Source organism: Crotalus tigris, unplaced genomic scaffold, assembly GCF_016545835.1.
Source record: "Crotalus tigris isolate CLP2741 ecotype Arizona unplaced genomic scaffold, ASM1654583v1 scf7180000024408.747909, whole genome shotgun sequence".
Classification (NCBI taxonomy): Eukaryota; Metazoa; Chordata; class Lepidosauria; order Squamata; family Viperidae; genus Crotalus; species Crotalus tigris.
The window spans coordinates 470,545-490,262 of NW_024100575.1; the positions used below are offsets into that span (position 1 = coordinate 470,545).

Below are 19,718 nucleotides of genomic sequence, written 5' to 3' on the forward strand. Positions count from 1 at the left end.
GTGATTAGTACCTGGATACAAACTAAATAAGCAGGCAGTTCACCTGATCACCGTCCCACTATTTATATAAGACCAGTTTTACTACTATTTAAGTATATAAATTGTTCACAAATTTGCATCTTATCATCATGTTTCTTTTTTTGTTTCAATTTTGCATGCTCATCCTTTGTCCTCTTCTGCAATAATGCATAACTGATCACCCTATTTACAGTAGAGCTTTTTAAAAATATTTTTTTCAGAACTAGGACATGTCAAGCTTCCACTGATATCGATGAGAAACAGAATTCAGATTGGCCATAATGATTTCCACAACTCAGCATATTGTTTCCTTCAGTTTGAAAGTCTTCTGCTATAAGTTCCTCTCAGAAGACATGTGGATAGTTCATTGTTTTCATTATATAATACAATAAATAATTACTATACAGAGCATTATACCATTCAGTTTTACCAAACATTTTTGATCCAATAACAATCTTAACTTGTTAATAGTCTGCTCCAGTGTTATATCATGTGTTTGAAAAAGATGCATAGATATGTTTTCATGAGTATTTAGTATGTCCATAAAATACAATTTTACCACGCTCTGATGCAAACTCAAATTAATAGAAGGAATCTATTCTATACTTTTGTGGAATATTTATCTAAGAGAATTTAAAAATGGTTCTGACAATATAATTTAAATCTTGCAACTATGTAGAGTACTTAAGGCTTTACAACAACTTGTATTGCATTCAAGTGATTGTAGAGAATAGGGATCGATTGAGAATTTTATAAAGATAAAATCAGTCTATATGTTGTAGATACAAACTCCTCCCCCTCAATGCTTAGTGCCAAGGCAATTATTAATCCAGGAACTCTTGAACTGTGCCAGTCCAACTAGTGTGTTTTGTACATTCCTTTTAAGGAATAAATATTGTAGATATATTTATGCACTGAGTTCCAGAAATAATATTTTTTGATAGATCTTTGCTCCGTTCAGAGAAGCACCAAACTCTGACAGACTCATGCAGCCTCCATGTACTGATGCCCTTCCTATGTGTTGTAAGGTAAGGCAACAGGTCATTCAATCTTTAGCTAAACAATCCTTAGCTGAATAAAACAGGTTGGTTTGCTATTATTATTAGCCTTAACATATTTTATACATTTTTATTTTACCTGGAGAGGCCATGTGTGAAAGGGTGACATCACTGACTGCTTTTTAAATCTAAGAAGATAAAGAATAAACACTGAATATAACATTTATGCATTCTGATTTTTAATTTAAAGGTGAGGAGGGGAATGCTAAAACGATAACCCTTAAAACTGGCCATTTTGTCACCAAATTTCAGGAGTGTAGTCTGAAAGAGCTCTGGAGGTTGCAGATTTGAAGCTGGGAATCTACATGAGGCTCTAAGTAGTGGATTGTCCACTACTTATCCACTGCATTAGGAGATGGGAAAATACTATTTTGTCTTCTTTAACCTGGGTATTATAATAGTGGCTATTCTTCTCCTAACAGCTGTCAGCATGTGAAGGTGGGTAGTCTCCTATTGCTATAGGCTTATAGGAATAAGATTGTATTTATTTGTGGAAGACAAAGGTGAAGTGGAACGGATTACATTGAAATAAAGAATATACAGTAGTTATGGGTTCAAAATTGTGTGAGTCTGTTAGTGACTCTGTTCTTTATGCTTCTAAATTGAACCACATTATGGCTTATATATCACATAAGAAGTAAAAATTCATCTGTTAAAAAAAAATAAAACAAACTGGCCACTGTATAACACAGGATGCTGGACATTGATACGATCAGCAAAATCTTCCTAATGAATTTAACAAATAGTGAATATTACTCTTTTTTTCTTTCTCTTCTTTCTCTCTTTAGAATTTTCACATAAACTTCAAAGATGCAAATATAATTGCATTCTAGGTCACCAAGCCTGAATACCTGTGCCTTTCACCTTGCATCCTGCACATCAACTGTATGTTTTTTGAGCATTAGGTTCTTTATGCTCTCAGTCTGATAATCTGTGATTAGGTCCAAGGGCAAACCAACTGGGTAAATCCCAGGTCATATGCATCTAGTTGCTGAACTCTCAGAAAGTGAGATACTAAGGATGTTCTTCTGGCCAGTTAAATTGTTGAAGAGGTTGCTAGACCCATCTGCAGAAGGTACTGAGATGAAAGCACCACACCTGTTGTTTTTTTAGTACTCTGGTTTGTTTCCTTTGTCAGTGTTAGATCCATTGTGCTTTTAGAAAGCAGAATGACATAGTCTCTTTAAAATGGCTCCTGAGAGAAAAAATGTTTTTTTTTAAAAAATAGAGCTATGTTCCCCTGAATATGTACCACTTGAGAAGCAGACTCATATCAACACCTGCCCCTTGACAATCAGTTGTTAGCTACTTTCTTCCTACTGTGCCAGTTATTTCTCACCTCCTTAATCAAATTGGCATAAATAGGTCAGAATCCTGTGTGTGGATTTTATTCAATAGCACCTCTTTATCTGTTAATATGTCCCCAATCCTATTCAATCTTATTTGACTTTTTACAAGCATTCCATAATCACTCATCTCATAATCACTCTTGTTTGATTGCTGCTACTGTGACCCTGATTATAATATTTCCTGATGAAAGACATAAGAAGATATTCAAAGCAAGGGCACAGATTAAGTAAATGCAGGGGATTTGCTTAGAATTGTAGAGATGGTAGATTTCAGTAGTTTACATCTTCTGTAAATGTAGTCTGTGCAAAACCAGGAAACAGAAGAAATTAACCAGCAAAAAGATATTCTTCTATAAAAGTTTTTTTTCTCTCTCTGTCTTTCCTCTTTCTTTTTTCTTCTCCCTCCCTCCCCCCACCCATTATCTTTGAATCTATGCTGAACAACCATATTCTCAGACTGCTATTTTCACACATGAATAAAAGTCACATATTCCCAATCTGTCCTTGTGTGCAGAAAGCTTAAGGCATTATCATTCCATTGTTAATGCTTCACATATTATGCCTTTATATGGAAAACTGCATGCCTGAAGAGGTAGGAGGAATTCAATTTGTCTCTGTACCAAATTTGACTCAAAAACCAACACGTAAAAGTAGCAAGATAACTCGTGAGCACAAGCAGAATGTAATTCCCCCCCCCCTCCTTGTAACAGGTTTGTAACTATCTGTCCAAACACCAGGTATAGAGAAATCCCTTGGAGCACAGGAAATTTGTTTACAGTTTTATGTTTAATGAGTGATGAAGGGGGAAGTTAAAATATAAAATATTAATCCTTCCCTGAATATGTCACTTTTGTATTGGAACACATTGGAAGATCACCTATAGAATTTAGAAATATATACATGAGAATCAGATCAGGGCCAAAATAAAATCACCTCTTTCATGCTGAAAATTCATGAATTGTCATTGTTGGCAATAACTATAATTTTAAATTTCCCTTGGGGCATATTTCTTTTTAATATAATATACTGCATGGTCTAGATTTATCATTCTTAGTTTAGATGGAACAGCCAAGCCTTGATCTCTTTCCATCACAAATTTAAATGCTATTAAATTTGACATCTCTGTAAAATCCCCTCGTCACATTTTGGGGAAACTGACTCATTTGGAAATGCAAAAAGTTTTCCTTTTTAAATTTTTTTTTTTTTAGAAAACCTATTATCTTCCTTGACTGTTCTGATATATTACGGATGCCAAAGGGCATTTGGCTTAATTTCATTACAGCTGCCAAGTGGGCTTCACCTCTTTGCAATTTTTTTTTGTTAACTATATTCTATCTCTACCAGAAATGTCTATTTCATTTCTTTTATCTCATACCTGCTAAAATATTCTGGTTTATTAACCATATTTATCTAAGGCAGTATAAAGGCAACACTTTTACTTCTCTACCCACCCTGCTCTTTGCATATCTGTAGTACTCTATTTTATCTCTGTTGTAGGATTTCTCAACCTTAGCAATTTTAAGATGTATGGACTTCAGCTTCCAGAATTCCCCAGCCAGGAATATTAAAATAATCTGCTTTACTGAAACATACTCCAATTGTCCATCTATAACAGGGGTGTGGAACTATGACCTCCTTAATGACCTGTGAACTTCCTCCCAGAATTCCTAAGCCAGCCATGCTGGCTCAAGAATTCTGGGAGTTGAAGTTCACAGTTCATAAAAGGGCCATAGTTCCCTACCCCTGATCAATAACAATACAATACAGTGCCCTTCCATCAGTGAATCCATTTCATGGTGCATTCAGCCAGTACAAATAACTAATTTGAGTGGCCGCAATTTGCTATCTCTACAAAACAAAATAAAATTGAAAGAAGTGGAAAAAAAGGTGATGAGATTGATTAGTTGGCCTTCCTCCTAGCAGGCTTGTGTTAAGAGATGCTTTCCGGGTGATGCTTCAGCTGTTTCAGTTTTGTTTCTCCTTCTTCTCCCTACTTTTCTTTCACCTTGAAGCAGCAGCACTAATTGCAATGGCTGATTCTCTTGGCCAGCAGTGTGAAATATAAACAACAAATGCCACAGTCAGGCTAGTTGTGTAGGCAAGATGCAAGAACATCAGCCATCTCCTGCCTTGGGCAACATTAGCCGAACCATCTGCACCTGCTCTGTTTTGTTTGTGCATGTGTGTGTGTTTGTTCTAAATTGCAAGGAGGTCAGGATTGGGGCCTAGCAGGCCTGGTGATTTGCCAGCATTCCTGTTGGGCTAATAGAATAGGGACAAGAAAAAAGAAAAAAAATGATCCAATTTCATGAACTAAATATACAATCAGTGACAATAAAATCTGCTCAAATATTTATACTGTAGATCTTTCTCCCATTTATTCCAAACTGCACAGTGGAAGACAGTGTCTAATCATGGTCTGGAGAAAATGGTGCAAGCCCTTTTTTTAACAAAATGTTATTAAATTTATATAGATGATGAAAAATAGGAACAATACAGGTATGGTAAAGGGAGGAGTAAAAGGAAAGGGGAAGGGGAAGGAAATAAGGAAGGTAAAATAAGGATAGGTACAATCACATATTTCAACAAACAAGCAATCATCCGGATCATAATAATGAGTAAATATCATATTCAACCATTTTTAACAAAGCTTAAACTGTAACATATTAAAAACAATTAGTTGATCTATTAAGTAAACACTACTAATGAAATCTCAAAAAAAATTCCTAACAATCAAAAGTAACAAGTGAAAATCAGTAAATCAGGAAAAGTAATCGTATCATCAAAATGTTAGTTAGAACTCGATTAAAAATCAGTCATCTATTCTAAAATATTAAATCCTTCAAGTTCTAACGTATCTCTAACTATTTTTTTTTTATTAAAAGTTTTATAAATTTTACAAAAAAAACAAAAAACAATACAGAACAAAAAACAACATATACAGAAGAAGAAAAATTAAACAATACATATAGAAAAAAAAAAACCCCACCCCACACCCCTCCCAAAAACCCTCCCTTCCCCCCCCTGAGCTTCCCAGAGCAGAATATAGGCTTAAGAAATAAAAAAAATAAAAATTAAATTAAAAACTTTATATTTATATATATAAAAAAGATATCTATAATATATATAAAAATAAAACTTATGAAAAAGCTATATGATATTTTTGTATACCCAATCTAGATTGTATAAATTTTATCCATTTGTCCCAAATAGCAAAAAACTTCTCTTGCGTTTGTTGCTTTAAGAAAGCCGAAATCTTTGCCATTTCCGCCAGATAAGCTACTTTAAAAAACCATTCCTGCAATGTAGGCAAAGATTCCTTCTTCCAATATTGTCCAACTAACAGCCTCGCGGCTGTGATCAAATTTAACATCAATACAACCTCCTTTGTATCACAATCTGTAACAATACCTAACAAAAATAATTGCGGAGTAAATTTTACCCTCCTTCTAAAAATTCTCTGGATATTCCACCATATTTTGATCCAAAATGCTTTTATCTCTCTGCATGACCACCAAATATGATAATAGGAAGCCTCCTTATAACCACATCTCCAGCATTTAGGTTGCACGTCAGGGTACATGTAAGACATTTTTTGTGGATCAAGGTGCCATCTATAAAACATTTTATAAAAATTCTCCCTTAATTCTGTGCTTGAGTAAATTTGACATTTCTCACCCAAATAGTTTCCCAGGTGTCCAATGAAACTGGCTCACCAAAGTTCTGCGCCCATCTAATCATACAATCTTTAATTAGTTCCGTTTCTGAGTCCAATTCAACTAAAACCCCATAAATTCTCTTAATGTGGGTTTGTCTTTGATCCTTCAGTTGCTTAATAAGATTTTCATCTTCTCTAAGAAAACCCACCTTACAATCCATCTTCCATCTATCTAGTAGTTGCCTATATTGGAACCAAGAATAAGTAAAATTTTCTTGTGCTAATTCTTCCCGTGATTTTAATTGCCAGTTTTGTCCATCCCATTTAAGTAACTGTCTATAAGACACCATATCCATTTTAACCCCTCTTTTTATTCCTTCTATCGCATGCCAAGGTATAGCCCATAATGGTACTTTAAAATCACTTTTATAATATTTTCTCCAAATCCTAAGTAAAGAAATTCTTAAAATATGAGATTTAAAAGCCCAATCTATTTTTTTATTAAATATTAAATAGGCATGCCACCCATAAAGTAAATCCCATCCCTCTAGATAAAGTATCTCAGAATTTGTCAAATTTACCCAGTCACTAATTAATGTTAAAACCACCGCATCATAATATAATTTCAAATTTGGTACCTTGAGTCCGCCCCTCTCACGGAAGTCTTGCATAATTTTGAACTTAACCCTTGGTTTTTTCCCTGCCCAAATAAATTTATTGAGACCCTTCTGCCACTCATTTAAATTAATCTCATTTTTCAAAATTGGTAACATTTGAAACAAAAAAAGAAACTTGGGTAGAATATTCATTTTTATCACTGCAATTCTTCCCATGAGGGATAATTGCAACTTTTCCCAGTTCTTCAAGTCCTTCTGTACCCTGACCCACAACCTTTCATAATTATTTTTAAATAATTTTGCATTAGAAACAGACAGCATCACCCCCAAATATTTTTACCTTCTTAACAATCTCAAAACCCGTCGAGTTATATCTTAGAAACTTATTTTACGTCGAGTTAACCAAAATCTGCTTCTCCTGACTCGACATATTTTTAGGTAAAATTTTAGTCTTATTTACATTAATCTTAAAACCCGAGACCAAACCATAATGGTGAATCAACTGTAATAAGTTTACTACAGAATAATCAGGTTGCGACAAAGTAACAACCAAGTCATCCGCAAAAGCTCTCAACTTATATTCTTTTTTATTAACATATATTCCTTTAATTTCCTGAGACTCTCGAATTTTGATCAATAATATTTCCAATGTTAAAACAAACAACAATGGCGATAAAGGACACCCCTGTCTAGTACCTTTCTCTATTGTAAAAACCTCCGACAAACCTCCATTAACAATAAGTTGTGCCGTTTGTTTTTGATATATTACCGTAAGGGCTTGTAATATCTTTTCACCAAAATTCATTTCTTCCATTACTCTTAACATAAAATGCCAATTCAATTGATCAAATGCTTTTTCAGCATCTAAAAATATGAGCCCTGCAGGAACTTGGTTGTTCTTGTCTAAATATTCTAGTAAATTAATAATTTGTCTGACATTATTTTTCATATACCTTCCTGTTATAAATCCTGATTGATCTTTATGCACAAGATGATGCACCACCCTCATAAGCCTATTTACCAAAATTTTTACAAATATCTTATAATCCACGTTTAAAAGAGATATAGGCCTATAATTTTTTGGTAAAGTAAGATCTTGATCCTCCTTTGGGATCAATGATATAAAGGCACTACGCCATGAAGGAGGAATCTCTAAACCCTGTAAGATACCATTAAAAAGATCATTTAATGGTTGGATCATCTCCTCCATTAAGGCTTTATAATAAACAGCTGTTAACCCATCCGTACCCGGTGCTTTCCCTAATTTCAATTGTTGAATTGCTGAGGCAATTTCCTCCTTAGTAATTAAGCCATTAATTTCATATTTCTGATCCTCAGTCAGTTTAGGAAAACTTGCCTCAGCTAAATATTTATTTATATCTAACAGTTGTACATTAGTAGATTTGTATAGGTTTTGATAATAATCCAAAAAAGATTTTTTAATTAATTCCTTCTGAGAAACTAGTTTACCCTTATAATTTATTTTCTCTATTATTCTCTGTCTCTGTTTCTTTCTTAATTGATAAGCCAACCATCTCCCCGGCTTATTAGCATTACAAAATGTATTTTGTTTCATAAATAATAAATTGGTTGCAGCTTGATCTGCTATCAACATATTAAATTGTGACCTTAATAACTTTACAGATTCTTTAGTACTTTCATCAGAAGGATTTAGAATCAAAGCCCTTTCTTTTAGTTTAATTTCATCTTCAAGTTCTCTACGTTTCTGAATCTGATTTCGCTTATAAAAATTATTCATTTTTATCAAAACACCGCGCATAAATGCTTTACCTGCATCCCATACCATTGACATTGAAGTCCCCTTGTACATATTCAAAGCAAAATAGTCCTTTAAACACTCCTTTAATTTTTGAACATTCTTCTCTTGTCTAAACAAATTTTCATTAACTCTCCAGGATCTTCTTTCCTCTTTCTCTTGAATCAGCTCCATCCAAACTGGACTATGATCCGTCAGTGATCTAGGAAAAATCTTTACATTCTTTACTTTATTATACAAATCCGTGGTAATCAAGAAAAAGTCAATTCTTGAAAAAGATTGGTGTCTGTCAGAAAAAAAAGTAAAGTCTCTCTCCTCTTGATTACGTTCCCGCCAATAGTCCCTTAATTCCCAGTCTTCTTTCATATCAAAAAAGGCTTTAGGTAGCCTTGCTTGTTTAAGAAAAGGAGAGGAACCTTTCTTATCCCTTTGTGTATCTAAGACACCATTCCAATCACCCATTAATACCACTGATCTATAATCAAGCAAAGTTATTTTTTGGTGTAACTGTTTATAAAATTGTTCCTGTTGTTGATTTGGAGCATAAAGTCCAACTATAAGTACTTTCTTACCATAAATACCAAGTTCAATCATCACATATCTCCCCTGGGGATCTGATTCTACCAGACAAGCTGGCAGGTTTTGTTTGACATATATAACAACTCCCCCTTTCTTCCCAGGTGCAGGAGATATAAAATGAGATCCCAAACGAGCATTAACTAAATATTTCTGATCTTTAAGTAGAATATGAGTTTCCTGTAAACAAATAACATCATTGGTATGTTGCTTCAAATAATAAAAGATTTTTTTCCGTTTCTGAGGAGAATTCAATCCATTAACATTCCAGGTCAAAAACTTTGCCATCTCCCTTGGCACGCAGCCTGGAGAAGACACCATCAAACTCTGACAGAGCTGCGTGTGTTGCATAACTCTTGGGTCTTGCTCCTCCCACCGGCGGTGATGCACTTCCAGGAGAATTCTCTTTGGGCTCTTTTTTACGTTGCTCTTTCTCTTTGCGCTTATAGGCTGCACGAGTCATCCTCTGCTCTTTAGCCTCCGTTTGGCGTTGCTTTGCCACTTCTATCATCCCTGCGGAAACCAAATCTAATGCCTCAGATTGCTGCTCAGGTTCCTTACCACTCTCTAACTATTGATAATTTTTTTTCCAAGTTCTAAAATAAATTGAATCATCTTTTTCTTTCATTTCTAATGTTAGTCTATCCATTTCTGCACACTCTAAAATTTTGGTAATAATAATCTGGTCAGATGTTAGATTCTCATTTTTCCAAAATTGGGCAAATACTATCCTTGCAGCAGTTAAAACATGCAATATTAAGTAGTCATTTTGTTTGTCATAATTAGGTCTTAATATTCCTAACAAAAACAATTCTGGTTTAAATTCTATTTGTAGTTTCATCATCTTTTCCAACTATCTATGGATCTTAGACCAATATTTCTTAGCGATAGGGCATGTAATAAGTGCCTGGCTGTTGTTTACATTTCCAGCAAATATCCGAAACATTTTTAAACATTTTCACTACGCGAACTGGTGTCATATGCCATCTATAAAACATCTTATATAAGTTTTCTTTATATGCTACCACTTTTGTAAGCTTAATATTTTTATCCCAAAGTTTTTGCCAGTCTTCCAAATCTATAGAATATCCAAAGTTCTTTGCCCATACTATCATTGTTTCTTTCACTTGTTCTTCTTCCATCTTCCAGTTTAAAAGAAATTTATAGAGTTTTCTAATCAAATTCTCATCTATTTTTAACAAAATTTTATCCAATGGGGTCTGTTTTTTGTAAAAACCTGTCAATTTTATATTTTTTTCGTATCTTGTTTGAATTTGCAAAGAGGACCACCATGTCAAGTCAATACCTTGTAGTTGTAAAGTTTGCCTGTCCTTAAGTTTTCCCTCTTTGTCTAAAATGTCTTTATAACTAACCAGTTTGTCATAATTAATCAGATTTGGATAAGCAAATGCTTCCATTGTTGAAAGCCACTCAGGTATTTTCATGTATATTTTATGTTTAACTTTCTCCCATTCTGAAAGTAGTACGTTTCTTATCGCATGATTTTGAAAGTACTTATGTGCTTTAGATTTCTCTTACCATATAAAAGCATGCCAACCTAGCTGAAGGTCATGTCCCTCTAAATAAAGCAATCTTTTATTTCTCAATACAATCCATTCTTTAAGCCAAAGCAAAATAGCCGCTTGATAGTAAAGTCTCCAATCTGGAAGTCCAAAGCCCCCTCTATCCTTAGATTCTTGTAACAATTTATATTTGATTCTCGCTTTCTTTTTTTTTGCCATATAAATCTTAGAATCATTGCATTTAAATCATCAAAAAAATTCTTAGTAAGTTTAACAGGCACTGTTTGAAATAAGAAAATTAGCTTTGGTAAAATATTCATCTTAACCGTCGCTATTCTTCCTAAAAGTGATGATTGAAGATTTTCCCATCTTTCCAAGTCCATTTTTATTTGTTTCATTAATCTCTCATAATTATCTTCTTTTAGTGTAGTATATTTCGCCGTTAAATAAATACCCAAATATTTAACTTTTTTAACTATTTGAAGATTTGTCATTTTAGTAAGTTGAGTTTTCTGCTTGTCTGTTAGATTTTTTGTTATTACTTTAGTCTTTTCCCTGTTTATTTTCAGACCAGCAACTGCTCCAAATTTCTCAATTTTCTGCAAGAGTTTATCAGCTGTTTGCAATGGCTCCTCTAGAATAAAGACCAAGTCATCCGCAAAGGCCTGTAGTTTATATTTCTGGTCTTTAATCTCCAGGCCTTTAATTTGTGTGTCTTGTCTGATATTTCTTGCCAAAACCTCTAATGTAGGAATAAACAACAGAGGAGACAACGGGCATCCCTGTCTAGTGCCTTTTTAAATCTCAAATCCATCTGTGTAATCTCCATTTAAAAGTATTCTTGCTGTTTGTTTCTTATAAATTGCTTGAATTGCTTTATTAAAATTTTCACCAAAGTCCATTTCTTGAAGATGTTGAAACATAAATTGCCAATTTAAGTTATCAAAGGCTTTTTGTGCATCAAGAAATATAAGTGCCATCTGGTTCCCTGGATGGATTTTATATTACTCCATAACGTTTAAAATAATCCTCAAATTATTCTTTATCTGTCTTTTTGGTAGGAAACCATTTTGGTCTGGGTATATAAATTCATTCAAAATTTTTTTCATTCTTTCTGCCATTATTGCAGCAAAGATTTTGTAATCCACATTTAGTAGTGATAATTAGTGTAATTTTTAATTAGTGTATGATCAGTATTTTCTTTAGGTATCAAAGTAATATTAGCTTCAGTCCACGAGTCCTTTATTTTTGTATGTGTAAAAACTTCATTACATAAGTCTTTCAGGGTTGGAGTTATAGTACCTTGTAACACTACATAAAGTTCAGCAGGAAGACCATCAGGTCCTGATGTTTTAGCTTTCTTTTGCTTTTTTATTGCCTCTGTAATCTCCATCATTGAAACATTCTCGTTTAGCCTCTGACGCATATTCTCCGGAACCTTTGGGAGATTTGCTTCTTTTAAATAAGCCTGAATTACATCTTTAGAAACCTTCTCCTCCTTATACAGTGTTTCATAATATTCCTTTTATACCACCATAGCTAGTATTTTATTTAAATCCAATTTTTATTCTTTTAAGAGCAGAAATATTAGTTATTTTTCCTTTTGTATTCTGTTTCATTAGTGATTTTTTTTGCCTAGCTTAACAATTTTTCACTAGCATGAAAGTCTGACACAGATTGCCTCTTTTGACCCTGAACTTTCTTTGCTCTTTGGACACTTTAACCAATGAAATTTAAACCAAGCTACACTTCTGTAAATTGGCAATCAGCCACACTGCTAGCATTTGATGGCAAATGAAAGGATTCCAGGAACTTACTAACTCAACTTGGGGTCCATCTGATCTATTGGGTTCAAGATACCACCTCTGTATTATCAGAAGCTGAACTTTGTTATTTTCCAAGGTTATTAAGATCCATATATATGTACATATGTGCATGCAAATTAGGGTAACATACCAGGTAACATAGCTTAATTTGCTTAATTTGAATGATTCTTGACTCCTGTAGCAGACAGTCAGTATTGGCCAGTCAACTGGGGAAGGAATATTTTTTTATTACCACAAAAGAGACTGAGAAGCTATCCATTCCTTGCTTCCTATTTTGCTAAAATGAGAAAAAAAATATATCATATAAACATGATCAAGAATAATGTGAAAAGACAGTTGAAGAAATTAAGCAAATCAAGAAATCTCCTTACATTAAAGTTAACCACATCTCCTTGAGGAGGTGGGCATGTCTTTCATTTTGAATAGTTACAACATTGGTGCTCTTGACATGAACCATATGGAAGAGCAGGAAGATCATTTCCCATCAGTATTAGAAAAATTGAATCAGTGATTTTTTTAAAAAAAAATGTTTGAAACAAAAAGATAACATTCCAAAAGCTCCTGACAGGTTTACTTTCCTCTACCTCAAGAGTTGTTCTGTACTGTGAATGCTCTTCTCTTTCCTTTTTCTTCCCTCAGTTCAAAGCAGAATCACAATTGATATGCCCAGAATTACAAAAAGAAAGTGAGGAAGAAAAAAAAGTGTTTTTTGCTGTTATTAAAGCCAACTGGATGACATATTAAAATGGATTAGTTCAAATAAATGTCATCTTTATAGCAACAATAATATTTGATGATCATCTAACACTTTGATTGGGATAACCCATCCCTCTGAAATCAGTAATACCTGCTTTCTTGCTATAAGAGGCAAAGGTAGGCACGAGGGAACAAAGTACCTTGTTCAAGCCTGTGTGTTTGAGGTTGTTTTATGATTGACAGAACTGCAAAATTATCAACTGAAAATTCTTTAAATGAAGTTAAGGAACATGAACTTTATTTTAATAAAAGGTTTATATTTAGCTTTTTTCTCTCAATGATATAGTAAGAAAAATATAGATAAACAGACTTACAGACATATATCTTACAATAAAATTACATAATTAAAATCAGCTTATAGATTACATAGTCATTGTATCTTGTTTTACATATTATTTTATTTAAACATTTGGGATGTTTATGTGTATGTGTGAAATAAGACAATTATAAGCACATTTTAGGAATCTGCAAAACCAAGCCTTTATAAAAGATAGCAGATGGCTAAAATAAATTGTGAAGGGAAATCAATATCTCGGCTTGTGGCACATCAATACCTGAAAGAGGATACATTCGGAATTACTGACTGAAGGGGTTATTAAGAGATGTCACCTGATCCCCTTTGCTACATTTCAGTGCTACTGTAACTTTTCAAGAGAATTGATGATAGTCTGAAGTTTTTGATATACCAAGTAGGATAATTCCAGCATTCTTCCCTCTTGTATTTCAAAGATATGCATTGTGTAGAAAGTGCATGACCAAGAAATATACTCATTTCACTATCTTCATCAAGGCACAACAAATAAATGAGCCCTTTGGGAAGGGTAAGGTATTGATGTAGAAGTTTTGTCTCTTTCAAAGGGAACGTGGAAATAACTCAGACAGGAAATGCTGGCTTTTTGTCCCATTCACTATCAAGCTGCCTAGGAATAAAATTAATTATTGATTTCAAAGTGACTGTATTGTGAGATTAAAAATAGATGTCATTTGTATGGCATTCTAAAAATGCAATTGAACAATCAAAACTTTGTCAACAATGGGTCACCCCTTCACTGCAGTCAAGTAACGGAGTCAGTCCACTGTGGACGTATAACTATATAACCTGGCTTGCACTATTTTCCTGCTCTTACCTCTCCTACACATCCAAGGGGAGAAATTCTTTAGGTCAGATTTGGGGGAAGGGAAATATGCTCATTTGTTCCCCAGCAGCAGTCCATTCCAAAAGCCCTCCATGTGGCAAATACTGTAGGATTTAAGTAGATTCCTCTGATAACAATACAAACTAGTTTTGATTAATGGGGAGGAAGATACTTTTTGAAGGAAAATTACAATAATGAAGGGAACATATTAGGCCCTCCCTCTGTAGTAATGTTGCCATACAAAATGCTCTCCATGCGAATTAACCATTAAAACAATTCGCCTGGTACTGATAAAATTTATTTTACAGCCTTGTAAGTTGATGAAAACCTCTTATCTTTAACCAAAGACATGTTGAGCCTTAAAAAAGAAGTAGGAACTTGTCAAGAGATTTGGGGTTACAGTGCATAATTGGATATGCAGGTGGGTATGGATTAAATCCAAGGGAAAAATACTTTTGTTTCCAAATAGTCTGATGTCTACTGAAACCTCTGGGTGGGGTCTCCATTCTTCACTGGGCCAGCAGGAAGACCTGAAAAATAAAAGAAATGAAAACCAAACAAAAGATTAAAAGTACCAAGGGGAAATCCTGGGTTATAGTAAACAGTTGCCTTAAAAAGACTTGTCTTTTGCTTCCTTTTAAAAGAGAGCACACAAAATCCTTTCACGTATATTCTCCCAGGCTCTTTCTCTTCTATATTTGTATCTTTGATACATTTTTTCCACTTAAATATATGGGTATCTCAACTACCCATAGGTTAATTCTGTTTTTAGTTACCTAAATTGATAATTAGGAAATTTTACTAAGCTTGATATATCATGTCATTTATCAAACATGGTAAACATGAGCCACTTTAGGGTTGCACAGTACTCTAAAAGTTGGATATAATGAGGGGCAGACACACAGAATTCACTCAGAAATAGTTTGAAAAATAGCCCAGGCTTTTTGCATCACTGACTTCTATGGGCTGAAAGGGTCATGTGAACCAGCCTCCAAGGAAATGAGAAGCATTATGTCTTGCTTGGCTTAAGGATTGCTTTGGATAAATTGCCCTTTAGTTCCACTTTGGTAAAACAAAGATGATGATGAAACTCTGGCCAATTCATTAGAAGCCAGCTACAAGTTCTCTTGGAATTCTTATAATGACAGCTGAGATTAAAAGCTGCAAAATAAAACTGGAATCCTGGGTGCGAAATCCATGTTTTGATGTAATTTCTGAAACATTTGATTTGAAGAACCACTGATAGTTGTGATGAGACTACCCCAAGTTCCTAGGCTCTTTCTCCTTCTTATATAGCTCTGGCTGATATATGACCAAGACTTCCAATATATTCAAAGCCAAATTTGATAACAAAGCAGAGTCAAACACTGCCAAGAATTTGACTAGCTGCATTTTTTCTTGGTCCTCCTTCCACAGTTTTAAATGTGGACTTGATATATTTATTCTGGAAAGCATATCCCTAGATAGATATTTCTGGCAAGACATTTTTTCCACATAAAACATACTTTATATAGAGCTGGATGAATACTGGAAAAGTGCAAGTCATTGCTCATGTTTTTAAATGAATTTGCAGCAGCTTTCCTTCCTCCCTTTCCCTTTGCTTTCCTAAATATTCACCCCAACTGGTTTCGGTGCTATTTGACATAATATTTCTGTTTCAGAAGCACATCTGTGAATATTGACACTGGCAATGTTAAACAAGACATGAGATTAGGAAAACTGGAGAAAGTAAGGCTTCCTCACCTCAATGGACACAAATGCTATAGAAATTTCCACATGGTTCCGCAGGAACCATTCACTATTCAACCACCCTTTTTTAGGCTGGGAATTCTGGGAGCTGTAGTTCTAACACAGTGGTTCTCAACCTTCCTAATGCCTCGACCCCCAACCATGTGGTCGTAAGTCAAGGATTACCTGTATTTCCCTGTGGGTGGGGCAGGAGGAGGCGTGCATGCTCCGCCTCCTCTCCTGCGGCTGGAGCACACACTGGGCAGGCCGAGGGTGCACGCAGGCCATTGCCCAGCAACCGCTTCGGCCTGGAAGTGCCACGCATGCGTGGTGCTGCCCCCTGCACCGGCTGAGGCGTAGCTGGCAAGCGGCAGTGATGGTGCAGGCCGACCACTGGCTGGGCCACCAGCTGGCCCAGACCAAGGGAGGTAAGGCACCCACCGGGCACCACGCACGCCATCAACCCTCCCTGCACCCACCGGCCTCCCACCTCCCACCCCTGGCCCTCTTTTACTTACACTTAGTAGTTGCTCAGCAGGGAGGGGTGGAAATGTCCAGAAAGCTCACCTTAGCTGCAGACAACTTGCAGCACCGTTTGCAGACTGGGACTTTTGGCAGGCTCAGGAGGGCAGAGACAGCCTGGACAATTCCTAATGGCTTTTGAAAGCCAATAGAATTAGACTCTATTCAATAGATTCTATTGGCTTTCGAACGCCAATAGAATAGAGTCTCTTGAATAGAGTCTATTCTATTGGCTTTCAAAAGCCAATAGAATAAGAGGGAGTAGCACAGCTAAGGAAAAGGGGGAAAAATGGCAGACTGCGTTGTTTGGCGGCCCCCGTGAAATGGTCGTTCGACCCCAAATGGGATTGTGACCCACAGGTTGAGAACCGCTGTTCTAACACATGTAGAAGGATACTGGAGAAAAAGATGGAGTATTTTTCTGATGGCCTCTTCTGATTTTTTTAATGCAAAATGGGAAACTACAAAAAAAATTGCTATTCTTGGAACACCATTTTTAGCAAATTACTTACTCAGCATTATATTTATTCTATGTCATCTTATGTAGCAAAGACCTGGAGAGACCCATCAAAGATGCCTCATGCAGAAATAGATCACGTGCACATGAGTATGCATGCATGTAGCACAGCATAATACTCCTGTTTTTACCAATAAATGATTTTTTGGGGGGGAGAGGGGTTTGTACAGTGTCACTATATTCCACGGTCACTGAGGACATTTTACTGCTGTACTGACATTTTTTCAAAATTGTGTGAGGAAGTTGCCCAAAGAAAGGAGTGCAAACAAATGTATTGTTTTTATATTGGAAGGGTCAAAAATTGGCTTGATAACTAACAAGGTAGCACAGGTCATTCATAATTCTAAGTTTTCATATGGACACAACTCATTCATTCATGGCCAGGGCTTTTTTTTGTCGTAGAATGCCCAGAACAGAGTTCTGGCACCTTTTTTGGATGAAACCTTGTAGGGTAGGCAAGGCGGGTTGTATGACATGTGTGAGTTCTGGCACCTTTTATTATTTTTTTACAAAAAGAGCACTGGATCTGGCTAATTATTTTTAAAGTTGAGCAAGGCTTTGAAGGATGTCAGCCACACCCTGATGCTTCTAACTGAAGTATTAGAGCAAGGGTGTCAAACTCAATTAGATTGAGGGCCGCATCAGCATTGCAGTGGACCTTGGGGGGCTGGGTGGGTGTGACCTACTGGGTGGGTGTGGATAGAGTGTGTGTGGCCTACTGGGTGGGTGTGATAGAGTGGGTGTGACCTACTGGGGGGCATGGCCAGCTCTACATCATTTGCGTCAAGGGTGCCTGTGGGGGCCTGGCCAGGAGTGGGACAGATCTGAGGGTCTCTGGCAGAAGGGGGTGGGGCCAGGACAAGTGCCAAGACATGGTCCACTGGAGGAGCCTCACTGTTCCTCTCAGGCCATGTGGGGAGGGGCTGGATGGTGGTGCGGGCTGCCTGGAGCCCTTGGCAGCAGAGGTCAAATGCCCAGCCTCGCCCTTGAGCACCCACAGCACCAAGCCCAGCCCCACTTCCCCAAGGGGGCACCCAGCTGCACTTACCTCCTCCTCAAGGCTTCTGCTGCTGTGCTCTCCTTACCCAGGTTGCTCATGATGGGTACGAAGGCAAAGTCAGAGAGAAGCCCATTCCCTCTCCATGGGAGGAGACCTGGCTTTGTATCCAAAGCTTCCTTAGCAATAGGATGGAAGACCCCCAGGATAGGCCAGGAGGAAGGGGCAAGGGCAGCAGAGCAGGACTAGGGCAGGAGTTCCCTCAGACCCTCCCTCTCCTTCTTTCTTTCCTTTCTTCCTAAGTACAGAGTGGTAGGAAAATATTTGAGATGAGGGAGGGAGAAAAACAGGCAAGAAATGCAGCTGGTCTTGGCGCTGTGAGGAGAGCACCCCACTGCCTGCCAAACCCGGCAGGCTGGGAGCTGGATTCGTGCTGCCCAGTTCAGCCTCTTGGTGCTGTGAGGAGAGCGCCCTGCTGCCTGCCAAAACCCCTCTCCCGGAGCCCATCAAGCCAGGTAGGTGAAGTAGGAGAGGGCCATTTGCTGGCCACTTCCAGGCGATGGTGCATTTCTTCATTCCTCACAAAGGGTAATACCTCCCCAGCATGCACCCAGGGGCAGGGCTGACATGGCAGGAGCTGGTTCCTCACTGTTTCCAGACAGTCTTGTGGAGTTAAGACTGAATGCATTTCAGCATAGATGGCCACCACCAAATTGTACGTTGGCTCCTGGCTGGCCTGGGCCAGGGCCAAGATAGAGGGGGCCATTCCCTCACTGTTTCCAGGATGGCTTCGTGGGCCACATGAAACCATGTTGCCAGCCACATCCAGCCCCCGGGTCTTGTGTTTGACATGTCTGTATTAGAGTGTGCTATGGCAGAAAGTGTGTGCCATGAGAGAAAGTGTGTGCTATGGCAGATGTAGCCTCTCTACATACTTTATTTCTTTTACACATTTCCAATATTTGAGCTGGGAGGTGTATTATTAAGTAGATATATTATTGTTATGCTTTCCTGATGCATACATGCTGGCTGAGGAATTCTGGGAGTTGAAGTCCACAAAGGGCCAAGTTTGAAGACCTCTGATATACACTATTTTCATTGCAATAATGTTATATGAATAAAATAAAAAAACTCTCCAGAACTTTATTCCTTGACTAACCTGTACTGAATTAAAAATAATTCTTTATAAAGTTCTCTCAATGATGATGGATTGGGCATATTTATTTATAAGATTGATTAGTAAGCTTAGCAAACAACTCAGAGTGACATATAGCATTTGCATATGTGTGCACATATTCACAGCCCCCAAACCTACACATACCTGCAAAAATATGCATAATAAGACAATTAATTGATAGCAGTCTAGTTTAAAATATAATAAGCCTCAGCAGCACCAAGAGCTAAAAATATCACCGAGTTAAATACTTCAACTAGAACATAGCAGCCAAGAAAAAAAAAAATCCACAGAGGATTGAAAAGCCTCTGAAAGAAATCAAACTAGGATCTTATCTAACATTGCAAAGGACAACAATGTAGGATCCAGGCAGACTTTGTGAGAGGAACATTTCATAATTTAAGGTACCTGTTCATAAGTAGCCCCATAAGATTATTTAGAGCAAAGACACTGAGGCTATTTCAGGAAATGTAAAGAAATACGTGG

The 19,718-nt window shown here is 36.6% G+C and overlaps 1 long non-coding RNA gene across 2 annotated transcripts in view; it reads left to right on the forward strand.

The window, feature by feature from the left end:
* Positions 1-889: 889 nt before the first annotated feature.
* The window catches only part of LOC120301917, a 56,412-nt gene continuing 37,583 nt past the window's right edge, over positions 890-19,718 (forward strand). For both annotated transcript variants that reach the window (XR_005555066.1, XR_005555065.1), the window contains exon 1: positions 890-1,046. This is a non-coding gene — a long non-coding RNA (uncharacterized LOC120301917). The remainder of the gene's footprint in view (positions 1,047-19,718) is intronic.